A 9,054-nucleotide genomic window follows, 5' to 3' on the forward strand; every position below is an offset into this window, starting at 1 on the left:
TACCAAACTTCCCCAATCATTTATCACCCCACCCCCACTGCCACTCTTCCTCCTCCTACCCCAGTTAATGTTTTGTATGGAACCAAGGTTAAGTGCAGATGCTAAGCCTCTTCCCCACTTCTTTGTTTGGAGATAAAGAGCAAACATACTTTAATGACTTGCTGATAATGATGAATACTGCCATACAAGCCCTAACCCTCCACTGAGAAGGGTGCAGATAGGCCCCTGGCTAAAGCTGCATTGATTTCATCAGACTCCATGCAAGTGCAGAGGTTCACTCGCATGGTTCTCAGTACAGCATTAGGGCTTTATATTGTAACTTTCACCAGAAAGAATCTCAAAGTATTTTAAACACACACACACACACACACACACACACACAAATAGCACAGTCAAAGCTGGTAGCACTGCCATAGTTAAGGTTACCCAACACTTCCTATTTCAATTGCTCAACACTTAGTCAAATTTTAACTGTTCAGGCTCAAATTTTCCATGTGGGTGTCTGCCTCAGGCTAATTATATAAATTATTATTTATTCTTCTTCTTATTATTATTAAGTTTCAGAAAAATGATTTGGCCATTTCCAAGAGCATGGAAAAAGTATGCTGATAAAATTTCTGTTTTTTCCATTTGCTGCTTTTTAAAACCTAGGAAATTACACACAAAATTACGTTTAGAACATTACTAAGGTTACAAAGTCAGGCGATCAAAAGTTGGGAAATGGCACAAATAAGGTTACTTATGCAACCTTAATACGCCGCCCTTGAGTGTGTGCATTGTGACATAGTGTCAGAGGACTTTCCTGCTGTGTAGTGCCCTCTTCTAGCCAAGTGTGGCTCTGCTGAAGCCCACCTCAATTTCCTTTTAAGTCAGGGTCCCTTAAAAACGTCCCCACAATCCAGATATTTAAAATATTCCCCCCTTCTGGGGCCCACTTTATTAAGTTCAGGACAAAGTTTGTCAAAAAAGAACCCAATATTCATCCCAGTTGCAGCTGGGCCCAGCCTCTCTTGCCTGAGGGTCTGCCCGCTTTTTAAAGTTCATTTATTTCACTCCAGTCCATAGATGGGCACAATCCCCCTCTGAGCTCTGTCTTCCTTTCAGAGTTTAAACACTTTTCTGCTACAGTTTCAAGCTGGGCATAGATCTTCCTTGCTGAGGGTCTGTTTTCCTGCTCTCCCAGCATCTCTGGGAGTTCAGCTTTCTTCACAGGCCTTCCTTGATAGTTGTCTGCTAGACCTCCCAGCAGTCCCAGGTATCATGGGACTGTCCCACTTTGACTCCCAGAACCTCTTGTCCAGATTGAAGCAGAACATTTCCTGGATTCAGGGCCACCCAGAAAGGCAAGGGTACAAAAGTGACAGTTTGCCCTAGGCCCGCTTTTAAGAGCACAACCAAACTGAGTGGCATTGTGACCTGGTGCCCTGAATTAGAAGAGAGAAGACCATATCTCCCACTATTTCAGGCAGCTAAAGTGGGACACAGCACCACTCAGTCTAGCTACTCCTCCGTCTCTGTCTATGGATGGGTGGATGGGTCACATTTGAGTTGTGTTGCAACCTTATGTGTTAGGTCGCAACACCAATGAGTGGAGCGGATGGGCCAAATGTGAGTGTTGCTGCATCCCGCTTTAGCCACTTGAAATAGTGGGAGTGTAGCAGTGTGGACCCCTGCTCTGGCCCTGAAGGGGTTAAAAACAGCCCTGGGAAGGGGCTGTAGCAGGAGAAAACAGCCTTTAGGTTGGGCTGATTGGGGAAGTGGCTGCAGCTGGGGCCACACCCCAATCAGGCCACAGCTGGCCCCTATAAAAGGCCAGGGAAGCCAGAAGCAAGACAGTCTCTTTCTGCCTTCTGAAAGAGAAGGGCCTGGCTGTAGGGAGCTAGACCGGGTACTGGAGTGGAGCAGGGCTGGGGAGTGGCAGAAGAGCTGGGGAGCTCCAGCCTGGAAAGCCCCAAGCTACAGCCTAGCAGAGGGCTAGCAGGTACTGGGGGTTGTAGAGGGCAGCCCAGGGGTAGGCCAAGGCAGCAGGTCCAAACCCTCCTTGCCAGTGATGAATAGGCTGATACTGCAGTCTGCCCCAGGATGTGGGGCTAGACAATGACTGGCAGTAGCCATACACTGAGGCAAGGGGGGATAGAGGGTGGGGGTTCCCTGAGGAGGGGAAACCCTGAGAGAAAGGGGTTACTGCCAGGGGGCAGCACACCCCATGTAAAAGGGCACTGGGTCCAGGGAGGGACACAGGGGGCTTGAGAACAGGCGGATCACCAGCCTGCAGAGGGCGCTCCAGAGATCGAACAGACCTAATTCCCAGAGTCACCAGCAGGAGGCGCCACAGGGGTGAGTCCGACCCGTCTACAGGAGATATAGTCTTATCCATTCTAACTCATGGCTCTGCAAGAACCTTCTTAGTCCCTGCAGTGTCTGCAGGCATATCCCAACCACCTGCAGCTGTCTCCCCTTCATAAGGCCCAGGTGCCTTCCTGCTCTTGGGGAGCAGGTAATCAGTCCAGGTGCTCGGGGTCCCACTTCCTCTTAAAAGAGCCAGTCACACCTTGTGACATACAGTATTTAATTATATGATTACATACAATTTTTTTTCCCTCAGGTCCCATGCCTGATTCAGAGCACAGGATGGATGATGCTCAGGGCCTATCTCCACAACGAGGTAGTATGTGGCAAGCCAGTGCTCTGTAGAGTCACACACTGTATTGCTGCCATGTAGACAGAGAAGCTCTTATAGAGTGTAGTTGTAGCTCTGTCGGACCCAGGATATTACAGAGACAGGTGTGTGAGGTAACATCTTTTTCATTGGACTACTGTTGGTGGGAGAGACAAGCTTTTAAGCCACACAGAGCTCTTCTTCAGGTTACCTGAAGAAGAGCACTGTGTGGCTTGAAAGCCTATAAGCCTGTCTCTCCCACCAACAGAAGTTGAGTTAATCAGGGTTGTGTAGTGAAAGAGACTATTGTCTATAGGATCCCTGCCTCATTTACTGCAGAAGTTAGCTGGTGTGTAGTGAATGAGACAAGAGAGTGCAAGAAGAGAGAGTTTGGTTAAGACAGTTGTATGCTGCCCTGGAGAACTGAATTCTATCCCTGCTTCTGCCACAGAGTTCCTGTGTGAAGCTGGGCAAGTCACATAAGAGAAACTTTTTTGCAAGCAGTCACTAAATGTGTGTTCCTGGCTGCCCAAATTGATAACCTGGGGTCTGTTTTGCAGATGTGCTGAGCACTCACAGTTAGAAGTGAAGTCAAAGGGAGCTGTGCTCTGAACAGAGAAAATATTATATTATGCTAAGTAGTCTGAAAAATCATGTCATAAGTGTCTCAAACTGGGCACCCAAATTTAGTGGATACTTTTGACTTTAATGTCTTTATCACAGTTATTCATCTGTAAAGTAGGGTCATCATACCATTTTACCTCTCAGGGGTGTTGTCACAATAAGTTCATTAATGTTTGTGAAGCACTCTGATACTACAGATATGAGCAACATAGAAAAGCCCTCAAGCCCTCTGTATTCAGAGCCAAGTTTGAAGACTGTGCAGTAAATAAACTCTACAGCACACATTAAACAATATGGATAATACAAAATATTAAACAGCTGTTCATTCACCAAGAATGGTCTATCCTGTGCACTGAATGAGGCAAGGGACTTGTGGGAAAAGTAGTATGTGATCATAGGAGTATATTAAGGTTGCCTGTGTAACCTTAATTCTGGCCTTTTGTAAGTTAAATACTTGTCTTTGCAGTCTTAATAATGTTCTTTTAACATAATAATTTTGTGTATAATATTATATATTCATATATACATATGTCTGTGCATGAATGTGTATATAAGTGTGTGTGCATACACATATATCAAGAAAAAATACATCTTTGTGTGGCGTGATATAAAGATTTTAGAAACATGATTTTGGGATGGGTGCATTAATTACCAGTGAGTTATGCAGGCAATCACAACAAGCATTAAAAAAGACCCTTTAACACTGCACAATTTTGCATTCTGTATATGCCATGTTACAGAAAAATCTATTCTAAAAATGTTTGAGAGTTTGGGGGCATTAATAAAGTCTTTTGGGCTTTTTTGTATTGATCCTTCTACCTATAAAGTCAGGTGCCATATATGCAACTGTGCAGAGCTCAGCAGGAAAGGAAATTTATAGCTGATATATCTAAGAGAACTCTAAAACTGATCTAGTGTTTTTCTATTTAAAAAAAAAAAGTGAGATTTCAGCAGCCTCCTAGTCTTTGGGGAACCCTGGAAATTTCCTTGTAGCCCAAATGAGCCCATTCAAGCCTATATGTGGATAATTGTATTAAAACTACTGTTAATCTATTTTTCCCTGAAGTAGTTTGCAGTGTGTGTGTGTGTGGGGGGGGGTTACATTGCAGAGTCACCACGGTCTTAAATATCTCTTGTTTTCTTCACTGGCAGCTAAATTTAATAGTTAGGTGTGTTTTCTAGCTAGGTGTATCACATAATGTCCACAGAACCAGGGCTGTCTCTTTTCTATGCTTGTACAACAGCCAGCACAGTGGGGCATCAATCTGATTAGATCCTTTCAGTACTACAATAAAAGAAATGTACTAACTACTATCAGTAATTCAGTGTCTAGTCCACTGAGGTCCTGGTCCATGACTTGGTCTCCTAGGCACTATGGTAATACAAACAAATACGCATTATTCTTATGGTAATTATTATTTAGGTGGGGTGCAAATACATGATACTAGAGCAGATTCTCTGGTCTGACCAAGCTGCACCTTGTTCCGGATCCGGTCCCTAGAATGTCAGATCAGTGTGAATACATTAGCTTATTGGAAGATGGTGATTAGTGATTTGTCTGCTATGTAGTTGGCTTTAACTAGTGGGGCAATTCTGACACTCTTGCCCTGCAGCATATACATTTCTCTAGCTGTAATTATTCACTTCTTTTAGCTTTCTAATTTCCTGGGTCTCTTTTGAACTCTGATACATTTTCTCAGTACTTACTATATTGATTAAAGCACTTACTGAAATTGTGGGATTTCCCTGGTCTTTGTTTCAGTGGGAGATAAGGACACAGTATGTCTTCTTGACATTCAAATTGTCTCTGTGAAAGACATGGACTGAAGGGTCCACTCCTCAGGTTAGCTTTTCTTGTGTTAGCAATATCATCACAGGTCGTCTGCTGTGATATTTTCCAGTACTTGTTAGAAATAGCTTTTCACGTTCAGGATCATCCATTTCTTTTCCTTAGCCTTACAGATGCCCGATCATTAACAATATTATCAGAATTCAGATTAACCCCTGGTCTTTCTGGCTCTGGTCCTGATCAACTGCTTACATTTAATATAGAACCACATAGTGTGAGTAGATGTGATAAACATACGACAAAGAGCAGGGTCATGATTTATCGCGTTTGTTGTTCATCTTTGATATTTTATCTGATTCACCACTCTTCTGTCTGTTAAACCATCTTAATTAGGAATACTTCTAATATTCTGAATCTCTGGGCAGCTTCAAACAGCTGTCATATCTTTTAAAATCATAGAATATCAGGGTTGGAAGGCACCTCAGGAGATCATCTAGTCTAACCCCCTGCTTAAAGCAGGACCAATCCCCAGACAGATTTTTACCCCAGATCCCTAAATGGCCCCCTCAAGGAGGAAACTCACAACCCTGGGTTTAGCAGGCAAATGCTCAAACCACTGAGCTATCCCTCCCCACAAACTGTTAGGAAAAAAATTCTTTTCCCCAAATGTGGACTGGTCTGAGCTACAAGATGGGCAATAGGCAATCCCGCCCTAGCAAAAAGTGGAAGGTCTGATATCTTATGCCTCTGGAGAGTTAGAAATGGGGGGTTTATAGTTGGAAAGTGGAGATTCCCAGCTACTCAATGGGGCTACACTGTGTTTGCTTCTAATCCTGGAAGATGCGTTGGTAAATTCAGGATTATGTAATATACCTAGCTAGAAAACACACCTAACTATTAAATTCAGTTCCCAGTGAAGAAAATAAGAGACATTTAAGACTGTAGTGATTCTACAATGTAACCCCCCTCCAAACACACACACACACTCTGCAAACTACATCAGAGAAAAATAGATTAACAGTAGTTTTAATACTATTATCCAAGTATAGGCTTCAATGGGCTCATTAGGGCTACATGGAAATTTCCAGGGTTCCCCAAAGACTAGGAGGCTGCTGAAATCTCTCAGGGCTTGGAAGGTGAGAGGAAGAACCAATCCTGAACCCATGCAAATCCTGTCCCTGATTTCAGATGCTGTTGCCTGCAGCACCTCTCCTGCGAGGAAGAGAAGGAAACAGAGTGAGTGAGAAGAGGAGGCTCAGACTGAAAGAGAACCTCTGAGAAAGAGAGAGGATAAAACACAAGAAAAGATGGAGAGAAAGCGAAGGTATTACCTAATAGGTAGATTCATCAAAACCATGTTCCAGTCCCTCTTCACCCTAACCCCACATCAGTCCTTTAACATAATTGGATTAGCATTTTTCCTTTTAAAAATGTTCTGTAATTTGCTTGCAAAGCCCTTCCCTTCCTCTCCCTATCCTATCTTCTGTGTTTTTGCAGCACAGTGGCATGGAGCAATGTGAGAGATGAGGGAAGGGACATAAAGAGCCAAGGGAGAAGAAAAAACTAGGGAGAAGAGAAGCAAAGGAGAGAGTGAAGAGGCAAGAGCTCAAGTGGGAAAAGAGCCAACAGGACTGCTAAAAAAAAATGAGGATAGGAGGGGGAAGATAAAACAGAATGGAAATAGAATACACTGCTGCTGCATGTAAAAGCAGAAACCAAGAAGTAGTATTAATTTTCAGAGACAAAAGAATCAGTAACGATCTGTGAACAAACAGAAGTAATATTATATTTCTACCAGAAAACATAATTTTCCCTCCCCACAGACTCAGTGTGACATCTCTGTATTATAAAATAGTGCTATTTGCATAACAGGTTGGGCTTTTCAACAGTTAAGGCAAAATTCTCCTTCAGATCTGCACAGCAGATTTTGACTCTGATATTCTTTTTCTACATGTGTAAAATTCCCACTGGAGCCGAACATCACTTGACACCCGGCATCTGGATCTGGGAGTAGAATTTTGTCCTTGGTGCTTTATATTTAATGGGAGAGGAAGAAATATGTGGAGATTCCAAGCAATGCTTCGTGACAAAAGTCATTTTTGTAGGCTACCTCCTTGCTGGGAGTTTCTGAGATACCTTCCGTCTCGTCGTCTTCTTTTTCAAGAAGACATTACAATTATTCATAAGAACATAAGAAAGGCCGTACCGGGTCAGACCAAAGGTCCATCTAGCCCAGTATCTGTCTACCGACAGTGGCCAATGCCAGGTGCCCCTGAGGGAGTGAACCTAACAGGCAATGATCAAATGATCTCTCTCCTGCCATCCATCTCCATCCTCTGACGAACAGAGGCTAGGGACACCATTCTTACCCATCCTGGCTAATAGCCATTTATGGACTTAGCCACCATGAATTTATCCAGTCCCCTTTTAAACATTGTTATAGTCCTAGCCTTCACAACCTCCTCAGGTAAGGAGTTCCACAAGTTGACTGTGCGCTGCGTGAAGAAGAACTTCCTTTTATTTGTTTTAAACCTGCTGCCTATTCATTTCATTTGGTGACCTAGTTCTTGTATTATGTGAATAAGTAAATAACTTTTCCTTATCCACTTTCTCAACATCACTCATGATTTTATATACCTCTATCATGTCCCCCCTTAGTCTTCTCTTTTCCAAGCTGAAGAGTCCTAGCCTCTTGAATCTTTCCTCATATGGGACCCTCTCTAAACCCCTAATCATTTTAGTTGCCCTTTTCTGAACCTTTTCTAGTGCTAGAATATCTTTTTTGAGGTGAGGAGACCACATCTGTACACAGTATTCGAGATGCGGGCGTACCATGGATTTATATAAGGGCAATAATATATTCTCAGTCTTATTCTCTATCCCCTTTTTAATGATTCCTAACATCCTGTTTGCTTTTTTGACCGCCTCTGCACACTGCGTGGACATCTTCAGAGAACTATCCACGATAACTCCAAGATCTTTTTCCTGACTCGTTGTAGCTAAATTAGCCCCCATCATGTTGTATGTATAGTTGGGGTTATTTTTTCCAATGTGCATTACTTTACATTTATCCACATTAAATTTCATTTGCCATTTTGTTGCCCAATCACTTAGTTTTGTGAGATCTTTTTGAAGTTCTTCACAATCTGCTTTGGTCTTAACTATCTTGAGTAGTTTAGTATCATCTGCAAACTTTGCCACCTCACTGTTTACCCCTTTCTCCAGATCATTTATGAATAAATTGAATAGGATTGGTCCTAGGACTGACCCTTGGGGAACACCACTAGTTACCCCTCTCCATTCTGAGAATTTACCATTAATTCCTACCCTTTGTTCCCTGTCCCCTGTCAACTGACTGAAATTGGATTAGATATGAAATAATGGAGTACCTAAAGTAAATATGCTTTGTACACGTATGTTAGGAGGATTCTGTTGAACAAAATGAGCTTTAGCCTGAATTTGTACTTAGTATTTGTTTTGTGCTATTATAACACAAATGTACCTGGTCACTAACACAGAGAAAGAGATTCTCAAAATATTATCAGCCAGTACACAGCACTTTGAAAGGCAGAGATGAATGATCTGGCTCAAAGAAAGTCTGTCAGGATTATGGGGGTGTCCACAATTCCACACTAAATGCTGGTTGTCACTTTGATATAGAGGCAACATATTCTTTTTTAACCAATATCTTTGGACTGTGATTGTACCTCTGACATATAACAATCATAATTACCACCAAACGTAATTACCAACATGCAAAGGTGCTTCAGCTCTGAGTGAAAGTTTTGCTGCTCTCCTAATTGTAACAGATGCAAACTTGTCATACCAATTTTCAAAGGTACTAATCTGGTTGTATTATGGTGCCATGTGTCACAGTGACCAGGCAATCTGTCCTTCTGCCCCCAGTCTCTTTAAATGCACACCCCTCAGGCCTTTTGTCATCACCTCTCACAGGGTGGAATCACACGATTCTCCTGCTCTC

At 42.7% G+C, this 9,054-nt stretch overlaps 1 long non-coding RNA gene across 2 annotated transcripts; it reads left to right on the forward strand.

The window, feature by feature from the left end:
• The first annotated feature begins 1,918 nt into the window (after window positions 1-1,918).
• On the forward strand, window positions 1,919-7,240 carry LOC120401832. Of its 2 annotated transcripts, XR_005596768.1 has the most exons (4): window positions 1,924-1,981; window positions 2,606-2,665; window positions 6,261-6,396; window positions 6,570-7,240. It is a non-coding gene; the product is annotated as an uncharacterized LOC120401832 (long non-coding RNA). The 2 variants fall into 2 exon arrangements; XR_005596767.1 differs by lacking the exon at window positions 2,606-2,665 and having other exon boundaries at window positions 1,919-1,981.
• Window positions 7,241-9,054: the final 1,814 nt, after the last annotated feature.

The sequence above is a fragment of the Mauremys reevesii genome, linkage group 3 (assembly GCF_016161935.1).
Source record: "Mauremys reevesii isolate NIE-2019 linkage group 3, ASM1616193v1, whole genome shotgun sequence".
Lineage (NCBI taxonomy): Eukaryota > Metazoa > Chordata > Testudines > Geoemydidae > Mauremys > Mauremys reevesii.